Source organism: Cnephaeus nilssonii (genome assembly GCF_951640355.1).
Source record: "Cnephaeus nilssonii genome assembly, chromosome: X".
In the NCBI taxonomy this organism is placed as follows: domain Eukaryota; kingdom Metazoa; phylum Chordata; class Mammalia; order Chiroptera; family Vespertilionidae; genus Cnephaeus; species Cnephaeus nilssonii.
This window is the reverse complement of record NC_137071.1, coordinates 89,090,475-89,111,459: the sequence shown is the minus strand read 5'-3', so window position 1 is coordinate 89,111,459 and position 20,985 is coordinate 89,090,475. Positions and strand designations below refer to the sequence as shown.

General features: G+C 41.8%; 1 protein-coding gene across 1 annotated transcript in view; it reads right to left on the bottom strand.

Annotated features, from left to right (window-relative positions):
* GABRA3 (gamma-aminobutyric acid type A receptor subunit alpha3) overlaps positions 1 to 19,336 on the bottom strand; it is a gene marked incomplete at both ends in the record, with an annotated part of 224,130 nt that extends 204,794 nt beyond the window's left edge. Inside the window, one exon of the mRNA XM_079765018.1 lies at positions 19,227 to 19,336. The remainder of the gene's footprint in view (positions 1 to 19,226) is intronic.
* Between the last annotated feature and the right edge of the window lie 1,649 nt (positions 19,337 to 20,985).

Genomic DNA, 20,985 nt, shown 5'->3' with positions numbered 1-20,985 from the left:
GTGTGTGTGTGTGTGTGTATGTATATATACATATACACACTAGAGGCCCGGTGAACGAAATTCGTGCACGAGGGGTGTGTCCCTCAGCCCAGCCTGCACCCTCTCCAATCTGGGACCCCTCGAGGGATGTCCGACTGCCCGTTTCGGCCTGATCCCAGTAAACGGGCAGTCGGACATCCCTCTCACAATCCAGGACTGCTGGCTCCAAACTGCTCGCCTGCCTGCCTTCCTGATTGCCCCTAACCACTTCTGCCTGCAAGCCTGATCACCCCCTAACCACTCCCCTGCCAGCCTGATTGATGCCTAACTGCTCCCCTGCTAGCCTGATTGCCCCTAACTGCCCTCCCCTGCAGGCCTGGTCACCCCCAACTGCTCTCCCCTGCAGGCCTGGGTCTCCCCTAACTGCCTTTCCCTGCAGGCCAGTCACCCCCAACTTCCCTCCTCTGCTGGCCTGATCACCCCTAACTGCCCACCCCTGCAGGCTTGATTGCCCCCAACTGCCCTCCCTTGCAGGCCTGGTCCCTCCCAACTACCCTCCCCTGCTGGCCATCTTGTGGTGGCCATCTTGTGTCCACATGGGGGCAGGATCTTTGACCACATAGGGGCAGGCATCTTTGGTGTTGGAGTGATGGTCAATTTGCATATTACTCTTTTATTAGATAGGATAGAGGCCTGGTGCATGGGTGGGGCCAGCTGGTTTGCCCTGAAGGGTGTCCTGGATAAGGGTGGGGGTTCCCTTGGGGCATGGGGTGGCCTGGGTGAGGGGCCTGTGGTGGTTTTCAGGCCGGCCACACCCCCCAGCGACCCAAGCAGAGGCCCTGGTATCTGGGATTTATTTATCTTCTATAATTGAAACTTTGTAGCCTTGAGCAGAGCCCATGGCCAGCCAGGAAGTTTGATTTCCTCCATTGCTGGGGAAACCCAAGCCTCCTGCTCACCCTGCGGTTGGCTGCCATCTTGGTTGGGTTAATTTGCATACTCGCTCCTGATTGGCCGGTGGGCGTGGCTTGTGGGTGTAGCAGAGTGATGGTTAATTTGCATGTTACTCTTTTATTAGTATGCATGTATATATATGGATATCCTATATAATAAAGAGGGAATATGCAAATTGACCATCACTCCACCACAAAGATGGTGGCACCCACAGTGGAAGTGGGGTTTCCCTAACACAAGATGGCTGCATCCACAGCAAAGGCTGAGTTCCTGTAATGAGCCTTAATGAGAAATCAGCAGGGACCTGAGGCTGCGCCCACTCTGCCCCCATGGGGCTTGACAGGGGACCTCAGGCCATGCCACCCACTCTGGCACCAGGCTAGGGGACCTCAGACCACGCCCCCCTACCCCAGCACCGGGCCAGGGGACCTGAGGCCACACCCCCCACCCCGGCGCCAGGCCGGGGGACCTGAGACAGTGACCCCTGCCTGGCAGGGCTTGACAGGGGAACTCAGGCCATGCCCCCCACATGGAGGGGCTTGATGGGGACCTCAAGGTGCGCCCCCCCACCCCAGTGCTGGGCCAGGGGACCTCAGGCTGCTCCCCTCGCCCCAGGCCAGGAGACCTCAGGCCACACCCCCTGACAAGTGTGGCTTGACAGGAGACCTGAGGCTGTATCCCCCTCCTGATGGGGCTTGACGGGGGACCTCAGGCCATGCCCCCCACCCAGCAGGGCTTTACAGGGGATCTCAGACCACATCCCCCACACGGCAGGGCTTGATGAGGGACCTCAAGGTGTGCCCCCCGCCCCAGCCCAGGCCAGAAGACCTGAGGCTGTGCCCCCGGCCTGGTGGGTATTGACAAGTGTGGGACCAGCTGGGTCTGGATCTAGCCCAATGGCAGGGGAGGCCAGCCGGGTCTGGGTCTTGTGCGATTTTGAGGTGCATGTGGGTGGGCAGGGACTTGACTCTGGGTCCCATGATACGCCCAAGAAATATATATACACACACACACACATATGGATATCCTATATAATAAAAGCCTAACATGCAAATTGATTGTCACTCCAACACACAAGATGGCTGCCCCCATGTGGTCAAAGTTGGCTGCCACAAGATGGCCTGCAGTGGAGGGCAGTTGTGGGCAATCAGGCCAGCACGGGAGGGCAGTTGGGAGGGATCAGGCCTGCAGGAGAGGGAAATTGGGTGTAAGCAGGCCTGCAGGGGAGGGCAATTGAGGGGGACCAGGCTGGCAGGGGAGGGCAGTTAGGGGCAACCAGGCTGGCAAGGAAGGGCAATTAGGGGTGACCAGGCCAGCAGGGGAAGACAGGGGCAACCAGGCCGGCAGGGGAAGGTGGTTAGGGGTAACCAGGCTGGCAGGGGTGGGCAGTTAGGGGCAATTGGCCTGGCAGGGGAGGGCAGCCAGGGGCGACCAGGCTGGCAAGGGAGGGCAGTTAGGAGTGACCAGGCCAGCAGGGGAGGGCAGTTTGGGGCGACCAGGCTGGCAGGGGAAGGCAGTTAGGGGTAACCGGGCTGGCAGGAGAGGGCAGTTAGGGGCGACCAGGCTGGCAAGGGAGGGAAGTTAGGAGTAACCAGGCAAGCAGGGGAGGGCAGTTTGGGGTGGCCAGGCTGGCAGGAGAGGGCAGTAGGGGCAACCAGGATGGCAAGGGAGGGCAGTTATGGGTGACCAGGCCAGCAGGGGAGGGCAGTTGGGGGCGACCAGGCCTGCAGGGCAAGACATTTAGGGGCAACCAGGCCTGCAGGGGAGGGCATTTAGGGGCAACCAGGCTGGCAACGGAGGGCAGTTAGGGGTGACTGGGCCAGCAGGGGAGGGCAGTTTGGGGCGACCAGGCCTGCAAGGGAGGATATTTAGGGGCGACCAGGCCTGCAGGGGAGGGCAGTTAGGAGTGGCCAGGCTGGCAGGGGAGGGTAGTTAGGGGCGACCAGGCTGGCAGGGGAGGGCATTTAGGGGCAATCAAGCTGGCAGGGGAGCAGTTAGGCGTCTATCAGGCTGGCAGGAGAGTGGTTAGAGGGTGATCAGGTTGGCAGGCACAAGCAGTTAGGGGCAATCAGGCAGTCAGGCAGGCGAGCAGTTGGGAGCCAGCAGTCCTGGATTGTGAGAGGAATGTCTGACTGCCCGTTTAGGCCCGTGGGATCCCAGATTGGAGAGGGTGTGGGATGGGCTTAAGGACACACACCCCCCATGCACGAATTTCGTGCACCGGGCTTCTATTACATATATAGTTGTATACTAATTTAAACCATCATACAATTGTATTGGTAAAAGAAAGGCATTTGCATATATACTAAACAAAGTTTACTACCTACAGATTCTACCTTAATCAATAAAGAAATTTTAAAAAAGAAATAACTATAAGAAAATATACAAGAGATTGTAAATTACAATTTTTTTTTAAATTTTTAGTCCTTCTCTCCATGATTTTATTTGTTTTGATTAATTGCTTCACCTTTTTCACACCAACCCCCCACCCCTCTGACAGCTGTCAGTCTGTTCTCTGTATCTATGTGTCTGTTTCTATTTTGTTCATCAGTTTATTTTCTTCATTAGATTCTACATATAAGTGAGATCATATGGTATTTGTCTTTCTCTGACTGGCTTTTTTTCACTTAGCATAATACTCTTAAGATCTATATCCATGCTATCACAAAAAGTAACCAATGTCACCCCCATAAATTCAATAATTCTTTTTAAATCTTCAGTTAAAGATAGTCAATTGAACATAAGGATTCTCATCTTCTTTGTACTGAAACCCTACCAAAGTAGAAGTAAAATGATTTACTTCTTCTTTGACAAAGAGACAGGGAGATGTGACAAAAAAATTTCATGGAACACATCCAACCCTATTTGTCACCCAGAATATAAGATATTAGATCTGTATTTCCAATGAAGACATTTAGAATATCCATTTCTGTTGAACCTTCTCAGTCTAAGGGACAATACCTAAAATTATTGACATCATAGTTCTCAACAAAAGAATCTCAGCAGATAATATACATCTTCACTCAGTATTTCTGAACAGATTTTTAAAAATATGTTTTCATTAATTTTAGATAGAGGGGAAGGTAGAGAGAGAAACATCTATCAGTTGTCTCCTGCATACACCCCCAAAGAGGAATTGAGCCCACAACCCGGCCATGTGCCTTTGACCGGAATAAAACCCAAGACCCTTCAGTCCACAGGTGGACACTCTATCCACTGAGCCAAACCAGCTAGGACAAATGAATATAATATTTATAATAGGCAGAGTAATGGCCTTCAAAAGAAATTAACATTCTAATTCCCAAAACTATGACTGTGTTATACTGCATGGCAAAGTGGGATTAAGGTAGCAGATGGAATTAAGGTTGCTAATCAGCTGGCCTTAAAATAGGGATATTGTTTAGGGTTATCTGGGAAGGCTCAATGTAATCACAAGGGTCCTTAAAAGTAGAAGCAGGAGGCAGCAGTGTCAGTATCAGAGTGTTGTGATGTGAAAAAGACTTAACACTAATGACTTTGAAGATGGAGGATGAGGGATGTGAATTCAAGGAATGCTGGTGGCCTCTAGGATCCTGAAAGGGCAAGGCAATGAATACCACACCCCTTTTCCCCAGTATCCAGATAGGAACACAACCTTGCCAACACCATGATTTTAGCCCTGGATACCCTCCAGAACTGTAAGAAGATATTTTTTTTCTGTTGTTTTAAGCCATTAAACTTGTTACAGCAACAATAGAAAACTAATACAATATATTATCTGGCTCAGCTATGAATGGCATTGACATAGTATCTTATCTAATAAAAGAGTAATATGCAAAATGACCATCACTCCAACACACAAGATGGCTGCCCCCATGTGTTCAAAGATGGCTGCCCCCATTTGGGCACAAGATGGCCACCACAAGATGGCTAGCAGGAGAGGGCAGTTGTGGGCGATCAGGCCAGCAGGGGAGGGCAGTTGGGGGAGACCAGGCCTGCAAGGGAGGGCAGTTGGGGGGACCAGGCCTGCAGGGGAGGGCAGTTAGGGGCAATCAGGCTGGCAGGGGAGCAGTTCGGCATCAATCAGACTGGCAGGGGAGTGGTTAGGGGGTGATCAGGCTGGCAGGCAGAAGCGGTTAGGGGCAATTAGGCAGTCAGGTGAGCGGTTGGGAGCCAGCAGTCCTGGATTGTGAGAGGGATGTCTAACTGCCTGTTTAGGCCCTATCCCACTATGATCGGACCTAAATGGGCAGTCGAACATCCCTCGAGGGGTCCCAGATTGGAGAGGGTGCAGGCTGGGCTGAGGGACACACACACCCCTGTGCACGAATTTTGTGCACTGGGCCTCTAGTAATAACATAAATAATCAATGTTATGTTGTTGATCAATATTAAAACAAAGAGCATGGGGTGGTAGAAGAATCTTGTGTATGTTGCACAAGCAGGGGATTTTAAAATTACCTAAATCTTATCTACTAGAGTGTGATATTACTAAATAGTGCCTAAACATTTAAAATTAAGGAGTGCCCTAGCTGGTTTGGCTCAGTGGACAGAGCATCAGCCTGCGGACTAAAGGGTCCCAGGTTCGATTCTGGTCAAGGGCACATGCTCGGGTTGTGGGCTTGATCCCCAGTAGGGAGCGTGCAGGAGGCATCCAATCAATGGTTCTCTCTTATCATTGATGTTTCTATCTCTCTCTCCCTCTCCCTTCCTCTCTGAAATCAATAAAAAAAATCTTTAAAAAAAGGAGCAATATGAGCATGTTATTTAAGGATAGAATATAAATACTCAAAGAATTATCTGAAAGGGTTGAAAATTATTCCTTCTGGGGAAAAAGCAGGGAACTATTATTCTTTTTAACAAACCTTGGAGAAATATTTGACTTTAAACTAAGTCACCATATAATTTTGATAAAAAATCAAAACAAATTTATAAAAATCCAAAGAAAATTTTATAAATTGCTTTAGGCAGTTATATTAAAAAACAGAATAAATAATTTCCTATAAAATAATAGAAGAAATAGGAAACTTGTATAGAACAGAAATTGAACAAGCAGGTTAAACATAAAATCCCCCTTCATACATCTGTAGTGAGAAGAAATGGGATCATACTAGAATCAAAAGTCAACTTTATTAAACTATCATGAATGTTAATCTTACCTTCTACAAACAGTTCCATAAAATGAAAAAAGATGAAAAACTATGTAACTTATTTTGTGAGCTAGTATAATATTAATTTTAAAATTGAACAGAAACAATAAAATCAACTTATAAACAGTAAACTTTTAAAGGGAAAACAAACAAATATGGTCCTGGCCAGGAAGTTCAGTTAGTTAGTGCATTGTACTGATATGCCAAGGTTGCAGGTTTTATTCCTGGTCAGGGCCTATACAAGAATCAACCAATGAATGCATAAATTAGTGGAACAACAAATCGACGTGTGTGTGTATGTTTTCTCTCTCTCTAAAATAAATAAATATCATAAATAAATAAATTAATTAAATATGGCCACATATAACACATAAAGTAGATTTATCCCAGAAATGTAAAGACAACTTAATATCAAATAGTTTATCAATGCAATTGACAATTCTGTAAAAAGGGGACAAAAGGGTTGACAGTAATTTTAAAATACAGGGTGCCCCAAAATAATGTATACACACTTTAACAGGTGATAGCTCAATTTTGGAAATGAAATATAGTTTACTAAATGCTGCCTTTATAATTATTCAAAGTGTATGTATACATTTTTGGATGGACATCCTATACATGTTAACATATTATATCTAAAGAAGTATATGAACATATCAATAAAGAAAAAAAAGCATGCAATGAAATTCTTCTCTTATTCATAATAAAACTCTTAGCATATCAACAGACTTAAAAGTCCAAGGAAATTTCCTTAATTTAATACAGAATATCTACCAGAAACCTACACCAAATACTATACTTAACAAAGACCCTTTATAAATAATCTCACTCAAGTCGGGAACAAGACTAGGACTGTGTCATCCCTACATTAAGCATATGATATTGTATTCTTAGCCATAACAATAAGATATAATACATCAATATAAGAATTTTAAAAGTAAGACACAATTGTTGATATTTGCAGTAGATATAAAAACATGGAAAATTCAAAAGGATCAATAACAATTCATAAGAATGAATAAGAATCTTCAAAGCTGCTAGATATAAGATCGACTTACAAATATCAATTAGCAAATATAATAAAAAAGGGATTCTAATTAAAATAGCCATTATAATAAAAGGTATTTATCAAAAATTATAAAGCACAGCTAAATAAGTTCATATAGGAGTATTTATAGCATTAAATGCTTATATTAGACAAGACAAAAATCAGACCAATTATCTAAGATTCCATCTTATGCAACTTGAAAATGAAGAGCAAATTAAATCCAAAAGCAAGCAGAAGAAAATAATGATAGAAGAATTCAATAAAATAGAGAAACAATAAAAAGTAATCAATGAAACCAAAAGCTAGTTGTTTGAAAAGATTAATAAAATTTTTAAACCTCTATACACATTGATAAAGGAAAAGAAGACAAAAATCACCATTATCAGCAATGAAAACAAGTATATCACTAGAGTTTATAAATATTAAAAGGATAATAAGAAACTATTATGAGCAAATTTATGGAAATAAACTTAATGTAAATGAAATGAACAAATTCCTTGAAAGACATAAATCACCAACCTTCACTCAAGAAGAAATAGATAACCTCAATATCCCCTTGTCTATTAAGTAACTTAAATTCATAGTTATAAACTTTACCAGGGATATAAAGTACAGCATAGGGAATACAGTCAATAATATTTTAATAATTATGTATGGTGCCAGGTGGATACTAGGTTTCTTGGAGGGATCACTTCCTAAGTTATATAAATGTCTAATCACTATGCTGTACACCTGAAATTAATATAATATTAAATGTCAACTGTAATTTAAAAAAATAAAACTAAAATTAAAAAAAGAAAAACCTTATCATGAAGAAAATTTCAAATAAGAAAACTGCAAAAGCCCAGATGGCTTCACTAGTGATTTCTACCAAGCACTGAAGGAAAAAACACTACCAATTCTACATAAATTCTTCCAGAAAATAGAAGAGGAAGGAATTACCCAACACATTTTATGAGGTCAGAATAACTCTTTACCAAAACCAAACAAAAACAATAAAAGAAAATTAAAGGTCAAAATCACTAATGTAATATAGACACCCAATAAAACAAATGGAATCCAGAAATATATAAGGAGGATAATATATCATAGCCAAGCAGTGTTTTATTCTGGGATTGCAAAGGTGGTTCAACACTTGAAAAATAATCACTGTAATTCATCATATCAACAAACTTAAAAGATAATTTAAATAGCACTGACTGGGTGCCCAGTTGGTTGCAGTATAGTCTCCTACATCAAAAAAGGTTACAGGTTTTATTTCCCATCAGTACACATACCTATACCTAGGTTGTGGGTTCGATTCTAGATCAAGGAACATATGGGAGGCAACTGATCAGTCTCTCTCTCTCTCTCTCTCTCTCTCTCTCTCTCTCTCTCTCTCTCTCTCATCAATAAACATATCCACAGGTGAGAATTTAAAGAAATATTATTTGAATAGATTCAGCAAAAGCATTTGAAAAACCAAACATACATTCATGATAAAATCGCTCAGCAACTCATAAATGGGATATTCATTATCATGGCTGAGTAGAGTATCCATTCACTACTTGATGGGCATTTGTGTTGTTTCCACTTTTTAGTTATTACAAGTAAAGCTGCTATACATGTTCCTGTACAGGTTTTTGTTTGCACATATATTTGCATTTATACTAGGTAAATACCTATGAGGAGAATTTCTTGGTTATATGGAAAGTGAATGTCTGACTTTATAGGATACTACCAAACTCTTTTCCAAAGTGGCTATATTATTTTATACTAGAGGCCCAGTGCACAAAATTCATGCAAAGGGGGTTGTCCCTCAGCCTGGCCTACACCCTCTCACAATCCAGAACCATTGGCTCCTAACCACTCACCTGCCTGCCTGCCTAATGTCAACTGCCCTCCCCTGCCAGCCTGGTCACCCCCAACTGCCCTCCACTTGCTGGCTTGATCACCCGTAACGCCCTGCCAGTCTGATCTCGCCCCTAACTGCTCTCCCTTGCCGGCCTGATCACCCTCCCAACTGCCTCTGCCTCGGCCCCCACCACCATGGCCCATGGCTTTGTCTGGAAGAAAGTCAGATGTCCAGAATATGGCTGGTCGACCTGGTCTATTCAGCATATTAGTATAGACTAGAGGCCCAGTGCATGAAAATTCATGCACTGGAGGTGGGGGGGTCCCTCAGCCTGGCCTGTCTCCTCTCACAGTCCAGGAGCCCTCAGGGGCGGGAGGTGACCTGGCGATCAGGGGAAGGTGACGCTCCATCACACCTCTGCTGCTGCCACTGCGGGCAGCACAAGCCTCAGCTGGCCCTGGTTACTTGAGCCTCAGTGGCCCTGGGCAGCTGGGAAGCCGCCATCCGAGGCTTGCCTATGCCTCAGGCTGGCCCTGTGTGGCTGGGCAGCCATCATCTGAGGCTTGCCTGCACCTCGGGCTGGCCCTGGGTGGCTGGGGGGCTGTAGGGACTGGGGGACTCTGGAGGTAGGCACGTGCAGCAGCCAGGCTCACTTGGAGGCAGGCCTGGCCTTGCTGTGTGCCTAACACCCCAGCGGGGCTGAGGAGACTGGGCACTGTCATCTTGTGTCTGTTGTGTCTGTGGGCGCTGCCATCTTTGAGGTCATGGCAATCAATTAGCATATTATATCCTTATTGGCTGTGGACACTGCCATCTTTGCAACGGCGTGAGGGTCAATTAGCACATTCCCTCTTTATTAGATAGGATTCCCACTAGCAGCATATGAGAGTCCTACTTGATCAACATCCAAAACCATAAAGGAAGAAAATAGATCAATGGTTGCACAGGGCTGTAGGTGGGGGAGAAAACTGAATGCAGGGGGCACAAGTGAACCTTCTGAGGTAAGGGAAATTTTCTATATTTTTATTGTTGTGATGGTTGTGTTTATTTGATCATATATATTTGTCAAAACTCTTAGAAATATATAACTCTCAAAGGGTAACTTTTATGTAAATTTTAGTTTAATAAACCTGGCTTGAAAAGTAAAAGATGCCTAGGAATATGTCTTATATGGAAAAGTATTACTAATAAAATTACAAACTTCTACCAATAATTGTAAAAATAGACCTGAATAAATACCAAGAATCAAACAATACATTTATGACTAGGAAATATCTTTATAAAAAAGATGCCAAATTTTCTCTAAATCATTCTACAGATTTAATACAATTTCAAGAAAAACCAACATGATTTTCTTGAAATTTAAAAATCTTATTTTAAAATTAAGATAAGTGTACAATTTAGAAACAATTTAGAAAGAGCAAATAAATGTTGTGGGTGTGAGCTGGGAAAGGGAAGAGAATGAAGAATAACTGACCTTACAAACATCAAGATTCACAAAGTATTCATAGTTAAAACAACTCAAGTGTAGACAAATGCATTAATGGGGTACATAGACAGCTTAGAAATAGACCCAAGTAAGTGTAGAAACTGGGTAATAGGATGTAATTTGCATTCTAAATCTATTATGTATAAATGGTATTTAAACAAGTGGTATTTGGCATAGAAAAAAATTGACACATATTTTATATCGTATGCAAAAATAAAATCCAGATGGTTTTAAAAAGTAAATGTAAAGCAAAATTTGAAAACGCTGAATAAAAAATTGGAGAACATTTTTTATGATCATGGGATAAGAAAATATTTCTTAAATGTGACACAAAAATCACAATTTCTAAAGGAAAAGATTAATTTTAAGTTTTAGTATAATAAAGAACCCCATAAACAAAATAGAAAGCCAAGGTGACATGCCAAAAGCAGATAAATGCAACATATGTAACTTGCAAAAAATTAGTATCCAGAATATATAAAGAACTTATACAAATCACTAAGTAAAATGTGACCAAACAGAAAAATAAGCAAATGTGGATGGCTCTGGGTATTATATTTTGGGAGTAGAGACAAAGGAAGCTGGGACGAGATACAAGTAAAGTTTATCTGTAATTTAATTATTATTTCATTAAAACATAGCTGAAGCAGAAATGACAAAATGCTAACACTTGTTCATTCTGAGCAGTATATGGTGGTTATTTGCTCATTGTTTTAAATACTTCTCTGAGTTTCTTTCAAAATATTTTAAATTCTTCCAAATTATAAAAGAATAAAACAAGAAAATGAACTTGTAAACTATAAATTTATAATAATAAATTTGAGCAAAGTGAAAAAATATAAGTTAAAATTATAAATAATAATTTCCCTGTATACCAGTCATAATAAATTAGCAGAAATAATGATAGAAAGATTTGCCTTTACAAAGTTAAAGGCATAAAATAAATGTTACTGCTATTAAACACTCTACACAGATAGACAAATTGAGATGTAGAGACCATACAGCTAGTAAGTAGAAAAGTTGAGGTGATAATAATTATTTAAAAACTATGATCAAATTTAAACTTTTTAACTAGTACAAGAAGTGACAGATTAATAATCTCAATAATAAAGATAAATTAAAAATAAATAAATAGCCCAGCCAGTGTGGCTCAGTTGGTTGAGTATCATCCATGAACCAGGAGGTTCAATTCCCTGTCAGGGCACATGCCAAAGTTTCAAGCTCGATCCTCAGTAGGGGGTGTGCATGAGGCAGCTGATCAATGATCCTCTCTCATCATTGATGTTTCTATCTCTCTGTCCCTCTCCCTTCCTCTCTGAAATCAATAAAAACATATTTTTTAAAAATAATAAAAATAAATAAATAAAATAAATGGAAAATAGATTAATCCCAAAGAGAACCTACTATATACAACTATACATATATAACTAACTATATATATACTAGAGGCCCAGTGCACAAAATTTGTGCATGGGGGGAGTGTCCCTCAGCCCAGCCTGCACCCTCTCCAATCTGGGATACCTCTCACAATCCAGGATTGCTGGCTACCAACTGCTCACCTGCCTGCCTGCCTGATTGCCCCTAACTGCTTCTGCCTGACAGTCTGATCACCCCCTAACAACTCCCCTGCCAGCCTGACTGATGCCTAACTGCTCCCCTGCCAGCCCGATTGCCCCTAACTGCCCTCCCCTGCTGGCCTGGTCGCCCTTAACTGCCCTCCCCTGCTGGCCTAGTCACCCCTAACTGCCTTCCCCTGCCAGCCTGGTCATACCTAACTGCCCTCCTCTGCAGGCCTGGTTGCCCCCAACTGCCCTCCCCTACTGGCCTGGTCACCCCTAACTGCCCTCCCCTTCAGGCCTGGTCCCTCCCAATTGCCCTCCCCTGCTGGCCATCTCGTGTTCACATGGGGGTGGCCATCTTTGACCACATGGGGGTGGCCATCTTGTGTGTTGGAGTGATGGTCAATTTGCATATTACCTCTTTATTATATAGGATACATATATAACTCTATAATTCTCTCTCTCTCTCTCTCTCTCTCTCTCTCTCTCTCTATATATATATATATATATATATATATATATATATATATATATACTCCCTGATCAGGAGGGAGTCAAACTGTGACCTCCTGGTTCATAGGTCAACACTCAACAGGTGAGCCACACTGGCCAGGCAAAATTTTTAGTCTTCCTTCTGTGTATGGTGAGGACACATACTGTGTACAAACATTAATACCTTTAAAATCATGTTTTAAATATAAAAAATATTTTCTATTATCAACCAATATTTCCCTTTACCATATATCTTCCCTCCTAGGAAGAGATTACCTTGACCTATGAGATAATCACTTTGCCTCTATTTCATAGTACCTTGTCCCATTTTCTTTTCAGCAACCTTAGTTTATTTCAAGTTAGCAGTAGTAGAAATATCACCCAATACCAAAATTTACTACAGATTTTAGAATATAGTCAGTTTTTTCCTTAGCTTTCAGGACAGTCATGATTTCAGCAATCCCAGGAATAAAACAAAGAAGGGGCCTTACTATGATCACTTCCAAACCCTATTAATACTTCCACCAAAATTAGAAATCTTCATCAGAATTTCCGTTTAAAATCCTTAGTGTTGCTTAAATAAGTGATTGAGGCTGACCTACTTGCACAGGACCTTGAGAATGTAGTATAGAGCAGAGCATAAACTATAGAACCTTACAGCTGAGAGGGTCTTTATAAATCATCTAGGTCTAGTCCAACCCTCCTCATTTTACAGTTATAGGATCTGAGACTCAAACAAGACAAGTAATTTGTCACAAGAACTAAGTCAGCATCCAGGATGGGACTAGAATGTAGACTAGGCTACCTGAAATCCCATTTTAAAAGAGATTTTTAATATCCAACTCTTCATTTTTTTCTTATTAAGTGCCTCTTTCTCAAACTTGTTAAATGGGGAGAAAAAGGGTATCTGAGAAGAGGGCTGGCTCATTGAGAATTTAAGTTAAGCATCATGATATATACACTGGTTTTCAAGTAAGCCTGTGTTCCTATATTCATGAGGCTGAAGGGAACCTCACTTTTCCTTACAGCCATATCATCTGCCAAACATCTGCATCATCCAATCTTAACTGTGAGCATCAGAGTAGAAAGGACTATTAGTAGGGAGAGGTGTCATTTATCAGTATTGAACTCTCCTGAAAAGTCTAATAATGTAGACCATGTCTTTGTTCTTAAAGCAGTGCATTTTCCTCTGCACAATAATCAAAATGTATAACTATATAGTTCAATAGTTTGTTGTATAGAACAATACCTATCTCCCCATCTAAACCATGAGCCCCAACATGGCAACAACCATGTCTACTCTGCTAACTATTATATTCTCCATGCTTAGTAAATGGGATGTATTTGAAAATATTTGTCCAACCAATGCATGAGGCCTCTTTTCTCTTGACTCTTTCACAATACTCTCCTAATTTTTCTTCCATACATGTGACCTCTCCTTCTTTGTAGCCTTCACACAGGCACATCTTTGTTTTCCCATCCTTGGATCCCTTCTTTCTATTTTAAGTACCACCTCTTTATCAATTACTCTCAAATCACTCTCTTCAGCTGTCTTTTTTCCAGAGTTCCAATTCCACATTTTTTCAACTGTACAGAATACCTCTTGCTGGACTATAGCAATAGAACTACCTGTGTGACCTCAGTCAAATCAAGTCACTATCCCTCTCAGGATCAATTTGCTCATCCATAATATGAAGGAGTTCCTTCTCTACAGTATATAGAACAAAATCCTAATTTTCCAAGTTAAGATTCTACCTCATTTACCGTCAAGCCCTCAACCTATATGAAAATATTTTTAACATACTTTCAACATACAATTTACTCCAACACAACTGAGCTCCCTCACTGTTCCCAATGTCCTCTGCTTTTCTGGCCTCTGCCTAGGACATCTTTCCCATCCCCAGGCATCTTTTCCATCCCCCAAATGCTTCATATTAAAAAAAATTTTTTTAATTTTCCAAACCCAGTGCAAAGTGATTTTCAGGAACTGTCTTTGATCTCCTTGTCTGCAAGCTCTTTGCTTCTCTTTTATGGGTGTGGATCTCATTCGTGGAATATTATAGTTGTTTGTATTATTTCTTCTATCTCTTACTTAACTCTAGTCTTCTTGGAGAGCAGAGGCTATTCCTAAATCAGCCTATATCTCCTGAATTGCCTTTGGTTCATTGTATGCACTTAGAAACATTATACTGAATGGTTTCAGGTTAGGCCATATCAGTAGTCCTGATTAAAAGCCTCTTTGTTTCTGGAATAGAGACCAAAATCCTTACAACAGTCCATTCCAGCCATTCCACCTTTTGTTCAATTTCTTAAATTCACTATACTTCTCTCATCTCAGGGTGCTCCTGTATGCTCTTCTCCTCATCTAGAAAACTATTCCACCCTTACCATCACTCCCACCCCACCTTCATGTTTCTATTTAGTCTTAATATCACTTCCTCAAGGAATCTTTTCTTAAACCTGATGCTAAGGCCAGTTTCCTCTGTTATATGCCTTTATAGCCCCCAACCCCCATACTTTTCCTTCATAGCATTTATCGTTGCTGAAATAACACAGTAGTATGATAGTCTGATATATTGCCTCTTCCCCATCAAACCATAAGCTCCAAGTAAGCAAGGATGGTGTGTGTCTGTTTTGCTCACCTTTATATTATCTGCATGGTCTAAGCACAGCACTGAATAAATAGCCATTGAACAAATGAACTAAAGAATGACTGATTTAAAGGTAAAGACTTGGGACTTAGAGTGTACAGAATCTTTGCCTGTCTTCCTATAATTCCTTCAAAGTAAAATTGGGATGCCAGGGAGCTCTCTGAGACAGGTAAGGTTGCCTTTTATTCATCATAAGAAAGTTATAAAATAGGATAAATACTGCCTCTCTAATGCTGGGAGGAAACCAAAATTGCCTTTCTTTAATGACAGTATGACCCCAGAAGGTATAACTAACACCAAGTATTTTATTTATTCACTTAACAAACATTTATTAAGTACCTATTCTATGCCATACACTAGGATTGTGGCTGATAGTACAATAAACTAGACTGATACAGCACCCTACTTGATAGGTATGTTTAATCTAAGACTAGAACTTACTATATATGCTTTAAAAAAACTTTTATGACCATCAGAATACCAGAGGGTGAAAGATAATCTGGCAGAGATGATTTAAAAATTGTAACGGGCCCAATCTGGGCCTATTAAATTATGTAGGCAGGTACCCTAGATCAGTGGTCGGCAAACTCATTAGTCAACACAGAGCCAAATATCAACAGTACAATGATTGAAATTTCTTTTGAGAGTCAAATTTTTAAACTTAAACTATATAGGTAGGTACATTGTTATTAACTTAATTAGGGTATGTGGTTATTTTGTGGAACAGCCACACTCAAGGGGCCAAAGAGCCGCGATTTGCCAACCACTGCCCTAGACCAGTGCTGGTCAAAGTGTGTTCCAGAGAGCAGTACTTGTCTGTGAATGTTTATTACCAGACAGCAGTAACCTAAATGCAGAAAACTGAGAATAAACACTTACAAAATGTTACAGCAATTTGACTAAGTAATTTTTCTGTTGAAGCTAATAATAAACCTATCAGCTTATATTTTTATGCTTTTTCTTTAAATTTTTAGACATTCGTAGTTAATGTATTTTACTAAAGTAACTGTCTATGATAGAATGGAATATTTTGGAGGAAAAAATGGTCCTTCACCAAGATAGTTTGCAAAGCACTGGAACAGCAAGTTCAAGATTACCTGGCAGTTTGTTATAATGCAAAATCTCAGGTGCCACCCCAGATCCTCTGAATCAGAATTAGCATTTTAACAAGATCCACAGGGGGTCCTTTTACACATTAAAGTTAGAGAAGCACTGGCCTAGATGATTTCTAAAGCCCCTTAGAACCTTAAGATTTTATAATTTACTTCAGATAAAAAACTGCAGAGGAGATAGCATCCACCTCATCATTTTATAGATGGAAAAACTGAATTCAAGAGAGAAAAAGTCATGTGTCCAAGATAATTGGCAAATTAGCAGAGCTAGGAATATAACACGTTTCCCAACACCTGAGTCAGTTTTCCACTCTAGCATACTGCATGATCACTCCTATTCTACCGAATCCCACTCTGCACCATCCCTCAGTGATGTCATTGTTTTATCAGAAAGTATCTCAGAAACTATTTATTCTTCTTCCTTCCATATACTGTGTGAACTTTGAATCACCACTATTTCAACTGTCTCCTTTATGATAATTACCTTTAACCCCTGCTTCTCAAATCTTACCATATGCATATTGTGTGACTGCTAGATGGATATTCTGAGCCTTCAGAAGTACTAGCAGCAACTGATTCCTGGTCTTTAGGAAAAGAAAAGAGAGATTCTTTGTTCCCATGAGTCTACTTGATATCAGATAGCAAGCTTTTCCAAGGAAGAAAGCACACACTATCAATGCTGCTTTAGAAAGCTCAGTACTTTCAGTTTGTGGCTGACAATCAAGAGAATGGGGTACTAGACCATATTAATAAAAGTATAGGCTCCAAAATGAGGCAAATGATGACCCTTTACTTGTGGTATTGTCAGATCTGATCCTTGAGGGGAAAGGTATGATTGCTGTCTTCAACTATCTGAAGAGCTATTATTAAGAAGAAGCAAATGTGTTCTAGATAGTCCCAAAGAACCAATGAATAAATGTTATGGGGAGACAGAAATTGGCTTATAATGGAGATCATTATCTGACAATCAGAGTTGCTCAAAGATAGAAGGAGCCATCTAATGAGCTCTCTATCATTGCAAGGAAATTCAAATAGAAATCGGTCAACAAATTGAATGCTTAGAGCAAATTAAAGGCCTGGGTGGGGAAATAAAGCTTAATGATCTTTAGGGGTCATTCCAGTTCCAAGATTTTAGTATTCTAAAATTTTCAGGGCTGAGTGACCCTAAACGACCAGAAAATAAGAGCAAGATCTGGTCCTAAAAGAAAAAGGTTTTTTTGCTCAACGTGAGATGGATGAGGTTATGACAATGGCAAAGTGAAGTCTTTCCAGGCATCCTTTTAAGAGGAAAGCAAACTGGCCAAGGAAAGCCATTGGGCAAATTTGTTCTTCTTATGCTACACAAAGGCCAGAGTACTATTTCCACTCCCAAAATGTCTTTCCTAGTGTACCTACATTTGCCTAACAGAGAAAGGTGCAAAATTCTCCCAAAGGAGGCAGTAGTGCTTAATTGTCTGGACCAGGCATCCTCAAACTATGGCCCGCGGGCCACATGTGGGTGTTTTTGCCGTTTTGTTTTTTTACTTCAAAATAAGATATGTGCAGTGTGCATAGGAATTTGTTCATAGTTTTTTTTTAAACTATAGTCTGGCCTTCCAACGGTCTGAGGGACAGTGAACTGGCCCCCTCTTTAAAAAGTTTGAGGACCCCTGGTCTGGACTATGCATTTTGGAACCAAATTGTGTTTTAATTCCCAATTGGGACAGTTAATTACTGTGTAACCTTGGACAAGTTACTTAACCTTTCTATACCTCAGTTTCCTCATCCGTATATCAAAAGATAATAATAGTATCTTCTTCATAAGGTTGATATAAGAATAATACACATTAAACCCTCATACCAAGATCCAAAACTTATTAAGCAGTCAGAAATACTAGTAATTAGTAATGTTGCTGTTATAATTAACATCATGGACACGTTAGTGTTGCTAACTCAAAAAGCCCCATTAAGCAATCAGGTCCCTCCTACTACCAGTTCAGAGACGCTATATTACAAGAGCTTCAGCCAGTCCTTGCATAACTCCAGACATCCAGAACCTGCTGTCCCTCAATAAACCATACCATTCACAACAGGAATCCTGGCTCCTCACCAGGTCTCTCTAAATCCAACAGCCACCCCTCCCCCCAGTCCCTTGTCATAGTCAGAGGAGCTGCAAACTGGAAGCCAGTTCCAGACAAACCATCAGGTGTTTCTTCCCTCCCAAGGACACAGCTGGATCAAATTCCATGCCTACCAGTGGGATAGGGTAAGGTATCTGAATCCCTGGTCTAGCTTGTCAGCTCAACTACCTGGGATGGGAATTGGGCAGGCAATGGGGTTTCCCACAGAGAAACAAGAGAAGCCTCCCAAGTGTGTGAAGAAACTCAGTCCCAACCCCACAATGAGCCTCTTAAAGGAAGGGGGGAGCCTCAATCTGCTTTCAAAGGAAGCAGTTATTTACAACTTTGTACTCACTTGCATCTGGGGAAGGTAATAGGGAGATGGGGAAAGGGACTTCATGGTATTCTCCTTGTCTTTTATTTCCAACAAGGAGAAGCAGCTGCAGAGAAAGAGTTAAAGGAGAAAGGAAGCTCCAGCCATTACCCCATCCCCATACCTAGGGCTGTCTGCTCTGGCTAGGGGCCACTTGGTGGTTTTCTGCAGCAGCTGCTGCCTGCCCCCCCACCAAGCAATTTGCAAGGTCAATGCTGACCTGCTTCCAAAGAGGAACAAAACAATTCACTGACAATTAAGCAAATCTCCCATACACCACATCTCAAATCCCCTCCCCAAATCAGGTTTTACCCCAGTGCCTTACTGCCCAGATGCAGACTCTGGCTTCCACCAGCCCTACTGGGGAACCCAGCATAGCATCACAGCTGCAGAGCATGTCTCGCCTTCCCCGCCAACCCAAGGAGACTCTCAGTACCGGGAAAGATGCTATCGCTAAAGGAGACCTGAGATTGGGGGAGGGGGAAGGAGGGACATCTGGGTTTCTTACCAAGCGCCACAGTCACTTCCTGAAGTGGACAGAAGAAAAGGATGAATGAACTGAAACAAGTTAGAGGCTGAGCCCTCACAGAGCTCGGCTTCCTCTTCTCTTTCTCTGGGTCTCTATCCTGGTCCCTCTCTCCTCTGTCTCACTGGTTTGCTTGCTGGCTTGCCGCGCTCACGATCTCCCTCCCTCCCTCTCTCTCTCTTCCTCTCTCCTCCCCCTGCTCTTCTCTCTCTCTCTCTCTCTCTCTCTCTCTCTCTCTCTCTCCCTCCTCCCTCCCTCCCGTCCCTTATCCCTCCCTCTCCCTCCCTTTCTTTCCTTTCTTTCTTTCTATTTCTCTCCCTTCCTTCCTTTCTTCCCTCCTCCCCTCACCCTTTGCTGGCTTTGGATTCACCACTGACTGGTGCTGAGCACGCGGCTGTGCTGGGGCTCTCAATGCAGAGCTGCAAGGCTTTGAATCCGTGGTTGTTTTAGGAAAGACTGAAGTAGTGTTTTATTCTGTAAGGTATCCAGCAGAGAAATCTAGGGAAGCTCAAAGAGATTGGGAGGAGCAAAGGAAGCAAGAGGAAGAGAAAGAAAGCAAAAGGGTAAAAGCAAATGGGAGGATAAAGGAAGTATGGATTACCATAGCTGATGTGTGATGCTTACTAGCTGCTCTAAGACAGAGAGAAGTGGTCTGTATCCCTTACATCCCTTAGCCCAGGCTCTAAATAAAGCTTTGACAATCCTGTCCACATTACATTTCTGACAAATATGAGATTTTAAAAATTGTACATCAAAGGTTGTCATTCCCACCCAGCTAAGAAAAAGGAGTTCAGGGACATTGATCCCCTAATAACCCAATGGCCACCCCACCCCCAACCAAGTAGAAGTATGAACCCAATTCAGAACTGTCAGCTGGAACTTCCCTTCAGGCAAAACAGAAAAGCAGCAGAACCACAATGCTTTCCTTTAAAAAAAAAGCTTCTGATGGGAATATAAGTGTACAGGAGTGTGTGAGTTTGTACAAGGGGGAAGAAGAGGGGGAGAGAAGGCGATTAATTAACTCAAAGTATAAAATAATTGTATTCTCATTGGGGTAAAAAAATAAAACCTGGGCAAATTATAATAAAAATGCAACAAAGGGTGGAAAGAGACCTAGGCTAAGAATAAAACAAAGGAGTTTAGGTTTGAGTTCTGCCTCTGAAAAATCACTCCACTGTTGCCTTCAAGTCATTTCTTCAATCTGGCCCTCATTATCTCAATGGAAAAATGAATAGTGATGGATGTACTAGTAGATGATCTTGAAAGACCCTTTTGGACCAAACAATCTAGCCTCTAAGACAGGAAAATCCAAATTTCAAAGGTCCTCCAAAAGTGAGCACCCAAATTGAACCCCAAGACACACTTGATCGACCTTCCATTTTGAGTGTTTCAGAGGTAATATGAATATAAGCATATGTGTAAAAATCTGCTCCTATCAAAGAATTTAGCTTCTACCTACATACAATGATTAGCATTAAAGTTTCCTTAATAAAACACCTTATACTGTGTTTTCCAGTCCATTTAGTCAGAGAGTCAAAATGGATACACTGGCCGGTGCTGCTCCGTTGAATGAAGCATCATCCTGTGTCCTGTACACAGAAAGGTCATAGGTTCGATTCCCTGTCAGGATGTCTGTGGGAGACAACCAATAGATGTTTCTCTCTCACATTGTCACATCTCTCCTCTCTCTCTCTCTCTCTCTCTCTCTCTCTCTCTCTCTCTCTCTCTCTCATCAATAACC